The sequence below is a fragment of the Neovison vison genome, chromosome 12, assembly GCF_020171115.1.
Source record: "Neovison vison isolate M4711 chromosome 12, ASM_NN_V1, whole genome shotgun sequence".
Classification (NCBI taxonomy): Eukaryota; Metazoa; Chordata; class Mammalia; order Carnivora; family Mustelidae; genus Neogale; species Neogale vison.
The window spans coordinates 72,787,677-72,805,132 of record NC_058102.1 but is presented as its reverse complement, the minus strand read 5'-3'; the positions used below and the strand labels follow the sequence as shown (position 1 = coordinate 72,805,132).

Genomic DNA, 17,456 nt, shown 5'->3' with positions numbered 1-17,456 from the left:
TTGTCAGGGTGGTACTGAGATTTTCTTGTTTGAAACTCAAAAAAAATTCTTTTTTTTTTTTTTTTAATTTTACTTATTTATTTGACAGACAGAGAACACAAGTAGGCAGAGAGGCAGACAGAGAGAGAGGGGGAAGCAGACACCCTGCCGAGCAGAGAGCCCGATGGGGGGCTGGATCCCAGGACCCTGAGATCATGACCTGAGCCGAAGGCAGCGGCTTAACCCACTGAGCCACCCAGGCGCCCCTGTGGCCAACTCTTGATTTAAGCTGGCCTTGGGGTGCAAGATGTCCACAGAATAGAGGGACTGCAACTCACTGAGAATACCAGAACTGGTGGGAAAAAGACAAATGGAAAATCATTGCTTCCTTTAGCTTCTTGTATCTATGTTGAGGTCTTTCTTTTCTTTTCTTTTTTTTTTTTTTTTTGAGGTCTTTCTTAATTTGGGGGAAATTCACTGTCATTATCTCTTCAAATGGTTCTTGTGCTCCCTTCTCTCCAGACAAATGCTTGATGTATACGCAGAAAAGAAATAAGGTCAGAGCCGCTGGCCTAAAATGAGCAAGGTGCAGGTAGTGAGATGAGAGGGGAAGCGCAGGCAAGGACCAGGTGAGAAGACCTTGGTGGCTAATGGTGAGAATTCAGATTTTATTTTCAGTTTTTATTATAGAAAATTTCAAACATATACAAAACTAGAGAGAATCGTGTAACTGTTTCCCATATACTCATTGCCAGTTTCAAACAATGGTCAATTCATACTCCAACCTTTGCCCTTTATGCCCGTACTCACTCTCCCGCAAGGCACCAGATCATTTCATAGCAATTTCCAGACACAGTTTTAATTTGTAAATATTTTAGTATTATTGAAAGAGGAACTTTTCTTGATATAACCACAATACCATCATCACACCTGCAATATTAACAAGTATTCCTTGATGCTATTAATAGCATCAAATGTTCTGTCAGTGTTCACATTTTCTCCATTGTGTCAAATTATTTCAAAACAAAATTTTATTTAAAGTAAGCTCTATGCCCAATACAGGGCTTGAATGCACAACCCTGAAATCAAGAGTCACATGCTCTACCAACTGAGCCTGCCCTCATATTTGGCCCTCAAAATTTTCTTGTTTTGAACCAGGTTCTAAGTAAGACTTTTACACTGCAGTTGGCTACTATGTCTCTGAAATGTTTTTTAATCTGCAGAGCTCGGTTACTGTTTTTCCCTTCTTGTAATTTATTTGCTGAAGAGACTAGATTTTGCTGAATGCATCTCTGTGGTATTTTATGTATTTCTGTATTTCAGTAAATTGGAAGTTAGATTTAGACTCTTGATGAGATTTGAGTTTAATTTTTCAGGCAAGAATAGTAAGTTTCGTGCACTTAATTTAAGTGGAGTCTATTACCAACTGATTCTCCTTTCGGGGTTTTAGAAGTCGTTAATAATCATGATCTAACTCCATTAACTCATTAGAATTTGTAAAAGAGTGATCTTAAAATATCACTAGTCCACCATTCCCCTTTTTTAATTAACTAGCATATTTCTATACAGAGAAACTTAGCCTCATTAACCACTTAGTTACCCTGAAGAATAATTTATGTAGAAAGAGCAAAATAAAGTTCCATTCTTTCCCTTTCTTTATTAACTAGTTTTCAAAATGACTTTCTTCCCTATCAGTCTCCAGAGATGGCCAATGAGTTTCTTTGTTCCTTACTCGAATATCATTTATAATCCATGAATTATAGCTATTTTACAAGATTGCTCTTATTATTCTTCTTGATGTTCTAACCGTCCAACTTTGAGGCTATGGGAACCTTTTCAAGTTGCCTTATAAGTCCTTTGGAAATGATCTTGGCAATGTTTCTTGCTTACTGATCCAACAAGATAGTTCAAGATTATTTTGTAAATTTCTTACTCCAGATCTGGAACCCATTTTTCCAAGAAGGTCAGTTTCCATCTAGTGGAAAATAATGTTTAGAGCCCACAGTCTGGGCACTAAGGACACACTTACCTTTGTGCTGGTCATTATTTCTAAGTCTTTTCAGAGGATGGAGTTTGAGCATCCTTTAGCCCCACCCTCCTTTTCTTATGAGTTCAGCTTTTTAAAAAAAAATTGTTATTTAAATTCAATTTTGTTAATATATAATGTATTGTTAGTTTCAGAGGTAGAGTTTAGTGATTCATCAGTTGCATAGAATACCCGGTGCTCATTACATCATGTGACCTCCTTAATGTCTATCCCCTGTTACCCCTCCCCCATCCTCCTCCCCTGCAGCAACCCTGTTTATTCCCTATAGTTAAGAGTCTTTCATGGTTTGCTTCCCTCTCCATTTTTATCTCATTGTAGTTTTCCTTCCCTTTCCCTATGTTTATCTGTTTTGTTTCTTGAATTCCAAGAGTTCAACTTTTTACTGACAGGTTACAAAAGAGGTTTAGTCAAAAGACCAAAGTGCACATCCTCATCAGACTCCTCTGATTCTCTTTTCTTTTCTTCCAATTCCTTCTCCTCAGCCTGAGAAGCCCTGGTGGAGGGAGCAGGACCCGCTGTTGGGGCAGCTCCAGCTGCTGGGGTGGATTTACCAGCGACTCCCTTGCAGATGAGGCTCTCGATGCTGACATTGGCCAGACCCTTCTCAGGCAAGCCTGGCCAGAAAGGTTCAACATTTACATCTGCTGCTTTAATGCGGGCATTGATTTTACCCTCAATCGTCCTGGAGGATGAGGGCTGAGCAGATGCCGGCAAGCCCCCAGACAGAGGCTGTGGTGCAGGTGAGTGCTGTGTCCCATGGGGTGCTAGTCCCCGAGGAGGTGGGGAGCTAGTCACCAGAGGAAGTGAGAGCCTCACCAAAAACCGTCCTAGCTTCCACAGAAGGGCTGAACACCTTAGGGATAGCTGAGGAAAGGCTAAATCCTTTTTTTAAAGATAAAATTCATCTTGGGTTCACACTGGTATTTTCTATTAATATTCAAGGAGATGGACTTTAATTTGGTTTCATCAACTTTAAACTTATGTTTCATCTTTTTCATACTGAAATTCCTGTTTGTCAATCACACAAATGTACTTATTCATTACTTACTCATTGATTTTATCCTCTGGGACACCCTGGATATTCTCAGAATGACAAAATCAGCACTAACACCAATAATGTAAATTAGTAAAACAAAGTGGTTTTTTTTTCCCAAAGTTTTTTTGGTCTCTAGACTATACGCCATTAAAAATGTGCAGAAAGATTACTGTGTTTCAAAGTATCTTAAACTTATTCATAAGACTAACATAGGAATCCTTTAAACATGTAAAATATTTGAATTAAAGAATTCACATAGTTCCCAATTCCAATTAATAGAATAAGCTACATTTAATTTATTTTTTTAAAGTAAACTGTAGGCCAAACTTGATCTCCTGATCCAGAGATCAAGAGTCACATGCTTCACCAAGTGCCCCAAATAAGCAATATTTAACTAAGTGATATTTAAAGAAGACCAGCGTCTATTCCTATTTTCTTCCACTCTATATTATACATATATACATATATATATATATATATTTAAAGATTTTATCTATTTATTTGATGGAGAGAGAGCATGAGAGAGCACAAACAGAGGAGCAGCAGACAGAGAGGGAAAAGCAGGTTCCCTACTGAGTAGAGAGCCTATTGTGGGGCTGGGGCTCAATCCCAGGACCCCGACCTGAGTGGAAGGCAGATGCTTAATCGACTGAGCCACCCAGGTGCCCCTGGCATTTTGATATTATAAACAATATTGCAATGAATAATCTTGGCTTTTTTTTTTTTTTGATTTTATTTAAATTCAAGTTAGCTGACATATAGTATATTAGTAGTTTCAGGGTGTTTGTTTTTGGTAGTGTATCTTTGGTATTTATTTCCAAGAGTTAGGCTGGAGTAAAGTTTAAAGGTTTTTGTATTTCTTTCCTAATTTCGGTGGGTAGTCCCTGAGGTGTGTAACCCTTGCCATGTTCATGGCGGGGATGGGATTCTCAAGTGCCCATGGCAGTGGGACTGTAGCTCAAGAAATTTTGTATTTTACAAAATACCACCCTTTAAGCACTAATTTGGGAATATTTTTGCCATTTCCTAAAATGATGGATAATTGCTCTTTTCCCTAAAAAAATATCATTTAAAGTGGGTTTTTTTTTTTTTTTTAAATACAAGAATTCTCACTCAGTGATTGTCATTCTACCTCCCTGACAAAAACTAGAAAGCAGAGAGTATAAAGTGTCATCTGGATATAATTTCTGGGGTTTATGTGGTTTGATAGTTTTTGTGCTGCAATTCTTTTCTATGTTTGTATGTGAGGGAAGAGTCATAGACAAAGCTGGAGTTGAGAGGAACTGAGTAATTCCTGTGACTTGCAGGAGATGGGCAAGGAGCATGAGAAAACTGACAAGGCTGCCACTTTCACATTTAGAACTTCCCATGTGGTCACTGCCAAGATGGGAAACCTAGGAGGATGTTATTCTCTGCCTTTCGAATATCTAAAGATGCTCTATGTAGATCCTACATGATTTACAGCCCACAGAAAGAGCCCTGTCCTATCATTCCAGAGTTGCTGTTCAGAGTTCTCCAGTAAAGAAGAGCTCTTTTCTTTCCTTTCACTAGAGCATGACTATTGCTGAAAACAGATTATCAACAATCTGACTTGAATCTCCAGTGCATAGAAGGAACAGAAATAATGAGAACTATCCTTTGTTGATTAACATGTAACAAGCATAACGTCAGTTAAGATCTTTTCATGGATCTTTCACTTTGTTTTCAAGAGACCCTATCAACATTTCAGAGTTACAAAACGGAGGGTCTAAAATCAATGATCTTTTTTACTACCATGGAGTTGGTGTGTGGTAGAATGCTGTTTGACTTAAGATTCCACAGTCTTCACCAAAAGACCATATCCCTTGCTATTGCGGGCTCTCTAGAGTTACTAAAGGAAATGTCAGGTATTATTTCGAATCGTTCATGCCCTACTGAGGGAAAATGATACAACTGCACAGGAAACTGACAAAGGAACATACATGTATATATCCTGACTAAACAGACATATACTGTTATTATTTAAACACTAATGTGTAGTTGTCTCAGTCATACAAAGCTGTTTGTGTGTGTGTGCACACGTGTGTGCCTGTATGGGTTATGTGTAGGTCTGCTAACAGGCTGGGAGGGTGCTTACAAGGAGAGCATGAGTTGAATCTTTACATTCCACTGAGCTTGCTTCAGAACCTGCTTGCTTTCTCCACACACTCCTGTGTACACTTGCTTTAATTATTTACTGCTCTGAGCAAGATTTGTCAATTCTTAAATAGAGCTAATAATTCCTCAAGTTTTCCCGAGGATTTAGAAATAATAGTATATGTAAAAAATGTTTGAAACAGTGCCTGACACCTAAAAAAGCAAAACGAATATTTAGTGATCAAAACCATGTGTAGAGAATCTTTGAGCCATTTTTAAGGTGGTCAGGTTTTGAAGTCTGGCAAGGACCCAGCTAGTTGCCGGGGATGGGTTAGAAATGGAAGACAATACAAAGACTTGAAGACGGAAATGAACAAACTGCATTTATATTATAAAATTTGATTTCCTGTATAGAGTTTAGCACACTGTGTAGGGGGAGACCACGTTGCTTGGTGTATGATAGAGGTTTTGAATGTTTAGCTAGAATAACAGTGACTATGGGATCCCCCCCAGAGGTCTACACAGTTCAAACAATGGTATCCTGGATTTTGCCTAATTTTATCACATTGATAACTTCCTGGGAAATCTACTGTAAGAACCCGATAGATGTAAACAGGTGTTGAGGTTTGAAACCACACCACTTACATAGTATATCTGTCACCTTTTTGTCTCCTGGATTAAAAGGTTTTGGGGCAGAGTCTCATTATACCTTTTCTACGGTTCTTAGGACTGAAAACTCAGAATTCCTTTGTGTTCCTAGATATTAAGAAAAATAATGTGAGTTAGAACACCTCAAATTCCAACTGGTCTGGGCTAAATAAATAACACCTACTAATCACTTTCGAATTCAACATTTCTTTTTGACTTTTTATAGAAAAATGCATTTCCCAAACTATTTTGAGCTCTCAGAATGTTTTCGCCTGTATTTTTGCATCACTGCCACCAGATGGCAGCAACAACCCATTCATCAACATCTTCCCTTTTCCCTCTCCCTGCTTTTCCGCTCTCTCTTCCTCTCTCCCCTCCACCTCCTTTTCCCTTATCATCATTCTCCTGCTTACTGTTATTCTAGAAATGAATCAATCAACGGCTCTAGGTAAAAGGCAATGGCTAAAAGTTCTTACTGTATTTCCTTAGACAAATCAGCACACTAGAGTCTTAGTTCCCTGTGCAAAAAGGGGGGGAAGATGTCCATTGAGGCAAGCACCAGTAAATAACACGATCTTGCGTGGGAGTTGAAAGGCCCTTAAATAATAAGTGCCTCTAATAAGTAATAAAACACTTCCTTGGATGTATGTATGAGAAGTGTATATAAAACTGTGGGGGGGGGTTGGTCTTTTGGGGTTTGGTGTAGGTTGTATATAAATGACTTCAGGAGTCACTTGTCAAAACAAGCCTGTCACACCCCAGGCATGAGTCCATTAAGGAGGAGAGAGTGAGGTTATCCAGAGGTGAAGTGGGACCTTGCATGGCCCTTGTCTCTATTCCACTTAATCATCATCTTCCTTATTCAGTTTGCCTAAACATGGCATATTTTCATTCTCGGATATTTTCCCCAAGAAAAATTTTCTTGTTCAACGATCCTGGATTCAGAGGTACATGTTTCAGTTTGGGAAGCAAAATTTGCTGTGTAACTTTTCTTTTTTCATTTCTGAAAAATAGCTATAAAAAGATTGAAAGAAAGAAAGAAAGGAATAGAAAGAAAGAAAGAAAGAAAGGAAGGAAGAAAGAAAGAAAGGAAGAAAAGAAAAGAAAGAGAAACCTTATACTTGTGCTTAGCCAAAAGACTGCTTGGACATACTTTAAATTTGTCTTGATGAGACTGTTTTATAACCAAACATGCGCACTCAGAATTTAAGACAGAGGGAAATAGCTTGAAATGGATGGGGATTTTGTCCATTGTATTTTTAGTTGGTGAAGTTTATCTGGACCCTTTCAATAGCTTGGGATGATTTGCTGATATGATTTTAGCTGCCGCAGAGAAGAGTAATTTTCAGGGCTTCTTTAGTTTCCAGGATGTGGGTACAAATCATGCAACACGGGTTTTATTGGTGAGATACAATAACCTTTAAAATTATAATCTATCGGTCTGGCTTTGCTATGTGTACTTTCCCATACTAGATTCATGGATCGGGCATGTTTTTTATCCTCATATATAAAATGTGGACAATAATGCCCACATGTGGATTCACTGAGTTATATGGCCTGGGGAGTGCTACGCATATGCAACAAAGAAGTGTTCTCTTTTTTTCTCAGCCTGCCCCCAGGATGAGAGTTTATGGGATTCTAGCTTGCATTGCCAAGAGGCAAAGCTCTGACATGTTTGTTGCTCCCAGAAGTTCACTCTGTAAACATTGGCTTCTGTGTCTCCCTTTGGTTTGGAATTTTCCTAATGGCAATCTAACGAGGAAATGAATTTGCTGTTCTCATGCCCATCACAGCCTTTAAAATGTTCGTGGGCATCTGAGTAACTCAGCCCACCGTCAGCATTGTCAGTGGTGGACTTAATTCGTGAAATAGGAGGAGGGAGAAAGAAAAACAGATGGGGTTAACAAAATTAAGTTTCTTTCCTTAAGTGAACGGGGAACCATGCTAAACATTAGAATAATTTAGTGAAGATTCAATAAGGTAATTTAATAGGTAAGTGCTTTGAAATGTTCTGTTCTGCTAGGCTGTCAGAGGGACTTGGGAGCCTACTTAAATATAGGAGTTTTTCTAAAAGCCTGTGTCCTTGGCAGCCCTTGAATATTTGTCCCTACTAAAGAGCTTCAGACTCTGTCACATATTTCTGTGAGCCGTGAATCTAGCTTCATAGCCCTCCCTCTCTGGAATGGCACAGGTTTCCAAAGGCAGGCGAAAGCCTCCACACTCCCTACAGTTCCTGTCCCAGCTCATTGATGCTTTATTTCTGAATAGCTTTCAGCTTTATTTTTGAAATGGAGGATAATGTTCCCATGGAATCTTGGCATTTCAAAAAAATAACTTCTGTTTTAAAACTCTGCTTAGGGACATTCCAGGTATTAGGAACTCAAAAACCACATGGCAGTTTGGCAAAACTCTGTGCCCAAATTGTGTTTGTTTAGTGAAAGCGTCTGGTTGCCTTGTTCTAAAGTGTGGAGCGCTTCCTTGCTCTGGACCCGAATGTGGTGAAGCTGGAAAACTTTCCATCTGGGGAGTAGTGATTATTTTTTTATCTTCAGTGGAGATGCAGGAATTTGCTTTTGTGATAGATCTTCCCTTTTGCCCAGAAGTTTCTAAGGCAGATAGAGGATGATCGCCCTGCCCATTATTCCCAGACAAGCTCTGAAATCCAGCAAAGGAAATTTATGCCTTCAGATTGAGGCATAAGCATTTCTGTTTGGTCCTACAGATTGTATGTACTGGTTGAACTTTGTCTTTGCAGAGTTAGAGATTTTTTTTTTCCCTTGAAATTTATTTTTTGCTACTTATTTATTTATTATTTATTTATTTATTTTTAAAATAATCTCTATGCCCAGTGTGGAACTCAAACTCATGACCCCCAGATCAAGAGTCACATGCTTTACCAACTGAGCCAGCCAGATGCCCCTTTTCTCTGTAAATTGAGGTTTAGCCTGCCTACAGCCTGAAAAATCCTGTTTTAGGAAGATGTACAGATACTGCCTCTCCTCCTCCCCAGAACACGAGTTTCTTCCCAGGAAAAGAGGAGCTGAGACTGTTGTCACTGAGTGAGACTGTTGTCACTGAGTGAGGCGAGGGCTGAGTGTCAGTTCCTTTGAGGAGCTAACTGACTCAGCGGGAAGGGCCTGACTACCCAGGACTCCTCTCAGGAAGATTTGCCACCTGTGTTTTCTTCCAGTTTTATGTGTTCAGGTCTTATTTTCAAGTCTTTTTTTTTTTTTTTAAAGATTTTATTTATTTATTTGACAGAGAGAAATTACAAGTAGACGGAGAGGGAGGCAGAGAGAGAGAGAGAGAGAGGGAAGCAGGCTCCCTGCTGAGCAGAGAGCCCGATGCGGGACTCGATCCCAGGACCCTGAGATCATGACCTGAGCCGAAGGCAGCGGCTTAACCCAGAGCCACCCAGGTGCCCTTATTTTCCAGTCTTTAATGCATTTGGAGTTGATACTTGTGTATGGTGTAAGAGTGGCTCCCTCCCACCTCCCGTTAGTACGTAGCTGTCCAGTTTTCCCAGCACCACTTATTAAAGAGACGGTCTTTCTCCGTTGTGCATTCTTGGCTCCTTCGTTATAAATTAATGGACCAAGTAAGTATGGGTTCTCTTTATTTATACTTAAGCTATCACTTCTTCCTCCTACTTCAAGAATCCTGGTTCTCACGAACGCAGCAGATACAAAATTAAAATTTTTTGAATTTGCTCTATTACTTTATTCCATGTTACAAACATTAGTCTTAAAATAATCATACTAAAAACCACCATGATTTAAAATGACTGGGAAACATTGCAGTGTTTTTTGAACATGTTCTACATGTCATATCCAATTTTTTATAACTTCATTACCTTGCTTAAATATAGAGGGTATTATACAGTGTACTCTCTTCCTTTATTCCTCACTTAGTGTTAGTTCTTCAAGTAACTATATCCTCAATACTCATCCTCAGTCTTCATATTGATAATTTTCTACTCACTTTGGTTGTGTAAAGTACATTTTGTAGTAGGTGCCTAAGGAAGAGGAGAGAAACTGTATTCCCTGAGTTCTTGCATATTGATAAAAGTTTGCCTAAGCCCTTTATATCTGAAAGTGAATATAAAACTCATTGTTTATATATTCTTTCTTTCAGTATCTTAAATGTTGCTCTATTTTTTTCCCAGCACAAAGCAGTACTTCAAAAATCTGATGATAAATCTTATCTTCTTTCCCTAGAAAATAAGCCCCCTCGTTTTTTTACATTGATATTTTCTTTTGAAATAAAGTAATCTATACATATCTAAAGGATATATGCTAGATAGAACTCTTCTAGCTCCAGGACTCCGTGCCCTCCCTGGTGGCCCACACCTTGTATAATCCCCTCTCTTATGGGGATTTGTCCCCCCAAAATTTATATGTTGAAGTCCTAATAGCTCATGTGATGGTATTTGGAGATGGGGCCTTTAGGAGTAAGTAGGATAAATTAGATCTTAAGGATGGGGCCCTCATGATGGGATTAGTAGCCTTTTGAGAAGAGGAAGGGAGAGAAAAGGCCAAGTGTGGACAGAGCAAGAAACAGCCCTCTGCAAGCCAGGAGAGAGCTCTCACCGAGAACCAAATCAGTCTGTAAATTGATCTTGACCTTCCCAGCCTCCAGAACTGTGAGAAAATAAATTCCTATTGTTTAAGCCACCTAATCTATGGTATTTTGTTATGGTAGCCCAGCTGACTTAGGAGACCCTCATTTGCGTAAGTTTTAAAAAATTTAAGATATTTTAATGGATGGGTGTTGGTATCTCATTGTGGTTTTAATCTCCTTGTCCCTAATGGACAGGGAAGCTGAGAATCTTTTCATGCGCCATCTATATATTTTATTTTGGTAAAATGTCTGTTTAAATACTTTGTCCATATTTTTATTGTTTTTTTGTATTCTTATCAATGAGTTTTTAAAGTTGTTAATATGTGGAGACAAGTCCTTTCTATAATTTGCAAATATTCTTTCCTAGTCTGTGGCTTGTATTTTCATTCTATCAAGAGGATCTTTTAAAGAATAGAAGTTTTTAATTTTGATAAAGTCCAGCTTATCAATTTGTTCCATGTATTGTACATATGGTGTCATATAAAAATAAACTAGTGCTTAACTTAAAGTCACAAAAGCTTTATCCTAAATTTTTTTCCCTAAAAGATTATAGGATTATAGCTTTAGGTTTTATATTTAGGCCTGTGATCCATTTGGAGTTAATTTTTGTATATAATGTAAAAATAAGACTTAAAAGTTTCTTTTTTTTGCATATGGATTCCAATTATTCCTGTACCTTTTATATAAAAGACTCTGCTTTCTCCACTAACTTGCTTTTTCAGCTCTGTCAAAAATCAATTGATCGGGGCGCCTGGATGGCTCAGTGGGTTAAGCCTCTGCCTTAGGCTCAGGTCATGATCTCAGGGTCCTGGGATTGAGCCCCACATCAGGCTGTCTGCTCAGCGGGGAGCCTGCTTCCCTCTCTCTCTCTCTGCCTGCTGCTCTGTGTACTTGTGATCTCTGTCAAATAAATAAATAAAATCTTAAAAAAATCAATTGGTCGTATTTGTGTGTGCATCTATTTCTGGACTCTATTTTGTCCCATTGATCTGTCAATCTTTAAACATTTTTTTTTAATTTCTTTAATTCCTTTTTCTTCTAGAGAGAGAGAGAAAACGTGAGAAGGGGGAGGCGCAGAGGGAGAAAGGGAGAGAGAATCTTAAGTAGGCTCCATGTCCAGCATGGAGCCCAGTGTGGGGCTTGATCTCTCCATCCTGAAATCATGACCTGAGCCAATCAAGAGTCCCACACCCAACGGGCAGAGCCACTTAGGTGCTCAAATCTGTTTGTCTGTCTTTATAGCAATATAATACTTTCTTGATTATTGTAGCTTTAAGTAAGGTTTGTAGTCTGGTAGAATAAGTCTTCTAACTTTGTTCTTCTTTTGCAGAGCAGTTTTGTTTATTCTAGGTCCTTTGGTTCTCATGACTATTAATGATCCTTACATTTATCAGATATCTGTGTTTTCTCCTCTAATAGTCAATCCATTTTCTGATCATTAAAGTTTATATGTGTGAGATCTGTTTGGGATATTATTATTATTGTTGTTATTATTATTGTTATTATTTTTCCATTGGTCTGTTTATTTAACAATGTACCAAGTCAGTTTTAGTTATCATAGCTTCATAGTAAGTTTTATTTTCAGGTAGGATGGGTCTATTTATCATATTCATCTTATTCAAAAAGCTGGCTGGCTATTTTTGGCCCATTTCTCTGCCATATAAATTTTAGAATCATTTTGGTCAAGTAACTAAAAAAAAAATAAATAAATAAAACCCAAACACTGGTATTTTTTAGAAAAGTATCAATTCTTCAGATCAATTTGGTGACATCTACCATCTTTATCACTCTTCTGAATCATTTAGTAAATCTGTCCATTAATTTAGATATTCTCTGTCTTTCAATCCACAATTTATTTATTTTTTTCTCTAACAGATTGGCTTCTTTTTTGTTATATTTATTCTAATGCCCTTGATATCTTTGTTGAAACTAATAAGATTTCTTTCCCAATTTTAATTCTTCAGTTTGTACACAGTAAACTTTAATTTTCTTTGGTGCATAGTTAAATGAATTTTAACACATGCATAGATTTGTGTAACCATCACCACACTCCTGACACAGAACCATATCAATTGCCCAAAAAGTTTCCTTCATGCTGCCCTTCGTAGTAAATTATCCCCATATTCCTGGGACCTAATTGACCTCTTCTTCATCCCTATAATTTTGCCTTCTCCAGAACGTCATATACATGTAGTCGTTGTACGGTATATTTTGAGACTGGCTTTTCTCACCAAGCATGGTGCATTTGGGGTTTATCCATATCCTTGTGTGTATCAGTTGTGTGTTCCTTTTCATTACTGAGAAGTAGTTCATTGTATAGATGTACCACAGACTTGCTTATGCCTTCACTCCTTGAGGGATATTTTGGTTGTTTCCAGTTTGGGAGATAATGAATAATGCTATAAGCATTTGTGTACAAGTTTTTATCTAAATATAAGTTTTAATTTTCTTAGTATATATACTTGTTGGGTCATAATATGTGTGAGACTTTATAAGAAATTGCCTAGCTATACTATTTTTTTATTCCCAGCTGCAATGCTTAAGTTTCAGGTGCTTCACATCCTCAGCAGCACATGGTGTGGTCATTTTTTTTTTTTTTTTTTTTTTTTTTTAGTTAATCAGTCTAATAGATGTGAAAATCTTTTTAAAATTATATTTTCTGAGTTTTGCTGGTACATATGAATGTACATATGAATGTATTTTGTTTTTTAAAAACTTTAATTAAAAATATTTAAAGGATTTTATTCATTCACTTTTAGAGAGACAGCAGAGGATAGGGGGAGAGAGGGGGAGAGAGAGAGAGAGAGAGAGAGAGAGAGAATCTGGACGCAGGGCTCAATCTCATGACCATGAGATCATGACCTGAGCGGAAACCAAGAATTGGACACTTAACTGACTAAGCCACCCAGTTCCCCTTATAATTTTAAAAAAAAATTTTTAAAAAGGATTTTATATTTTTAAAAAAACCTTTAAAGTCTAGCAAACATACCAAATATGTATTTATTATGACAACTTTATGAATTAAGCACATCTAGTAATCAGCAACCAGATCAAGAAAAAGAATATTACAAGAAACTTAGAAGCTTCTTCTATGCCCCCTCCCATTTTTTGCCATCCTTCTAAACCAGATTCTGACTTCAAATAGTGCAGATTAATTTTGCCTTTTTTATACATCGTGTAAGTGGAATCATACTGTTTGCTTTCTGGTATTTTCTATTACCCCTTTTGGGATGTCAGACAGAAAGAAATAACCCAGGAGAGTGCATTATGAGAAACTGTAGTTGATAGCATATTCTTTGAAGGCATTTATTGGTAGTAATTGAGTTCACATGCTGTTTGCGTATTGTACACATTCATTAAGATAATGATAGATGTTGCATTACTGAAATGTCAGGAAAAGAAGCAGATTATTTGGGCTCAGTATTGCTAATGTTTCTTTTTTATCTTAATTCCTTTAATCATGATTTTTACAGTTATGAGCAGTGACTATGGTTAGTATTTCATAATTTATTTGGTTGATTGTGTGCTTTTTACATCTTTTTCCCAGTGGAAATGTTTTTCCCTTTTGGAAATGGTGGAACGGAGGCGCATAACCCCTGTCATCACCAGCGAATTTTCATTACTTCTGTCACTCGCGGTCTCTAACCATCAGCAGCGGAGTCATTACCCACCACGGAGGTGGTAAAGAAAGATTAGGCAGCTCTTCAATTTTCTGGTAGAGTTTTTCCTCAAGGAAATGCCATCATTCTCATTCTTTCATATCATTATGTCCTTTGTCATAATGTCAGAAGCTGTTCACTGTTACATAGTAAGTTCACCACATGTTTTGACTTAATCTAAATTAGATCTTAAGAATTGTCTTATTAAGTACATACAAGCTTAACAACCTACAATAGATACCTAAAACCTTACTATCTATTTTTTTGCTTCAGGAATTGTTGATAAGGGGTCACAATTTTAGCTGACTTCTACTATCTTAACAAATCATATACACCCACACACATACACAATCATTTAATATTAAAGGTGTACTTAGCTTACCATTTGCACAATTTTTTTTCTATTTTTTTTTAATTTATTTTTTTTCCCAATTTATTTATTTTCAGAAAAACAGTATTCATTATTTTTTCACCACACCCAGTGCTCCATTTGCACAATTTTTTACCTTCATCTATTCCATATTTTATGATAGCCTTGGTCAGAACAATAATTACATTTTAATTAATTGGTTTTGAGAAACCAATACTCATAGTTCTTTGTTTCTGTTTTTAAAGATTTTATTTATTTATTTATTTGACAGAGATCACAAGTAGGCAGAGAGGCAGGCAGTGAGAGAGGAGGAAGCAGGCTCCCCACGGAGCAGGGAGTCCGATTGCAGAGTGCTCCAACACGTGGGGTCTGAGCCACATAGCCTGGGTTTGAACTCTGGCTACACTGCCTGACCACAAGCTTTGTGGTCACTGTGTTTTTCTTTTTTCATTACTGAAATTGGAATTGTAATGGTATTTATCTCATAGCGGTATTGGAAAGATTAAAAGTGTTTACATGTATGAAGTGTTAGAAAAGTTCTTGGTTCAATAACCACTGACCATTATTATTGAGTAAATGAACTAAAACATGAAATTAGTATAACACAGTTCATCGTCTGGATCGTATTTTTATTATTAACCTGATAATTCACAGTGTTTTCCAGCAAAAAAGGGCTTTAGGAATAATCTATTCCAACAGTCTCAGTTAAACATGAGGAAAGTAGAATGGAGGAATGTAAAATCATTTGTGCTAAATCATCCTAGGATGTTAATTAAATTCTTTTTGTCTGTATTGCTAAAGGGGAGTCTAATAGTCTAGTTGTAACTGGGCTTACAGTCAAAAGAAAATACAAATTTAAATTAGGAGGTCAAAAGCCTTAAGGGTAATTCATCATCCACTAAATAGAACTTTCTCTGTTTCCTGTCTTCTGCTTTCCTCAGGGCATCATATCTGTTACACATTTCGGTGTTTGGGGTGCTTTGACTTTCTTCTTGTATGATTTTTAATTTTTATTAATACTGCCAGTGCTCAGAAGAACAGGTTTCAAAGCCTGTTGAAGGAACTTTGTGTTTCTGTGGTCATCTGATATACCATCTAAATAGTTCTCAGCTTCTTTTGCTTCCTTCAGAAAAATAAATGTTAGACAAAGACATTCCGATCAGATATGTCCATAGAGCACAAAGTGGACTGAAATACTTTATCTAGAGTGATCAAAGTAATTGAACAGTTATTTTAGACTTTAAAATGTGAATTTATTTGTGCCCATCAAACCTGTGGTTAAACTATTCATGACATACTTTAATATTGTTGTTCTACAAATGTCACCATCCAAGGCAAAGAAGCTGTTCTCAGAAATGACCAAGAAATAGAAAAAACAAGAAATGATATGCTACATTATCTTCTAAACAAAGTCTTGATTGTGTGTGTGTGGGAGGTGTGTGTGATGACAGAGAGAGAGAGAGGCACGAAGTCCCATTTTCTGGAAAAATGAACTAAGGACTAAAAATTCAATAAATTTTTATTACCAGTTTATTTAGTGTCAGAGCCTTTGCTAGGCATTCACCATAAAGCAATGACTAAGATAACATGTCACATAGCCAGTTAGTTTCAGTACCAAGACTCAGCTGAGCCCAGCTAACCCCATCGTGAGCTCTCTTAATGACAGCCTCTTAAAATTCTTTGTTTATGCAAAACCATGATTTATTGTTCTCTCATTAAGGGTGAGTGAAAAAAAGTGTCATTGCTTCCATACCAACATTTCGCATAAAAGTAAAAAGCATTGATGTCTTGAGGTTGCATCTTCAATTATACAAAACATCTCAGTGAGATTTTAAAAGAATGTTAACGTGAATTTTTCTAATAAGTTGTTATTAGCTTGTGTTTCAGTTTCCAAACTATCTTTCAGATGGGTAATTCAGCCTACTTCTTTTTCATTTTTATGATAGTAGATAGATTTTTCTTAGCACTTCTTTGGGGTGTACTTAGCCGTTCTTAGCCCCAGCTGGGTCCCACCAGCTCCTTCCTGTTAAAAAAGGTAGAGCAAATTCTTTAAGAACGTGTTGCTGCCCTGTTCACAACCAGTTGTACAAGAGAAATACTTGATAATTTCCTCCCTGTGAGTGACATAATGAATCACTGGTTGTGTGACTTATTAGGTATTCTAATAAGCACTAAAGAATAGAACATTCGTTCTTTTCCAAAAAAAAATAAAAAAGGATGGTGCTGGAAAGGGTAGCCCCAGGTTCAACTCCTAGCTCTGACACTCAGCTGTCTCACTTCTGACAAGACACTTAATTTCTCTGGTGCCTTGAGCTTTTACATCCGTAAAAGATTACGCATCTTTTTACAGATATCATTTAAACCTCACACTATTATTTACCTTTTAATTAAAGTACTGTTTACCTCAAGCCTGTCTTTAGATCTCATTCATCAGTGTCAGATAAAATGAAGGTTTCAGGTAAAACGAAGGGATCAGGCCCAAAGGTTTCTAGCTCTAATGTTGTAGAATTTATGGCTCTGGAGACCATAAGGCTTTTCCCTGGTGGTCTATAGGATATTTCACTCTTTTTGGACTTTTTATGAATTCAACTGGGATTTCCTGAATAGTGCTACTGAGCCGCAGTCTTCCCGGCCGGATTCGGACTGTCGTTACTCTCCTTTTAAACATGGTCTTCACATTGCTGAGAATGAAAACAAAAACCCTGTGAGGTTAAGGATGTGGTGTCATTTTCCTAGGATAATTATCAAGGTACCCAGAGTTCTGATTATGAACCATTCACTCAGTGCCCTTCCTGGCACACTGTACTACTTCTTTATAAAAAGGTCTGGTGAGAACGTACATTGCTTTAGTACACTAAAAACATTGATGGGCGAGGCTCTCATAAATCTCTTTAGTGTGTAACAATGGGATAATAAAACTCAGGGATTTGGAACTCACTTTGGTTCTCATCTTCTCTCCAGACCTCTGTGATTTGAAAGTCC

The 17,456-nt window shown here is 37.3% G+C and overlaps 1 pseudogene; it reads right to left on the bottom strand.

The window, feature by feature from the left end:
• Positions 1–2,416: 2,416 nt before the first annotated feature.
• Positions 2,417–17,456, bottom strand: part of LOC122890929 — a 30,500-nt pseudogene continuing 15,460 nt past the window's right edge.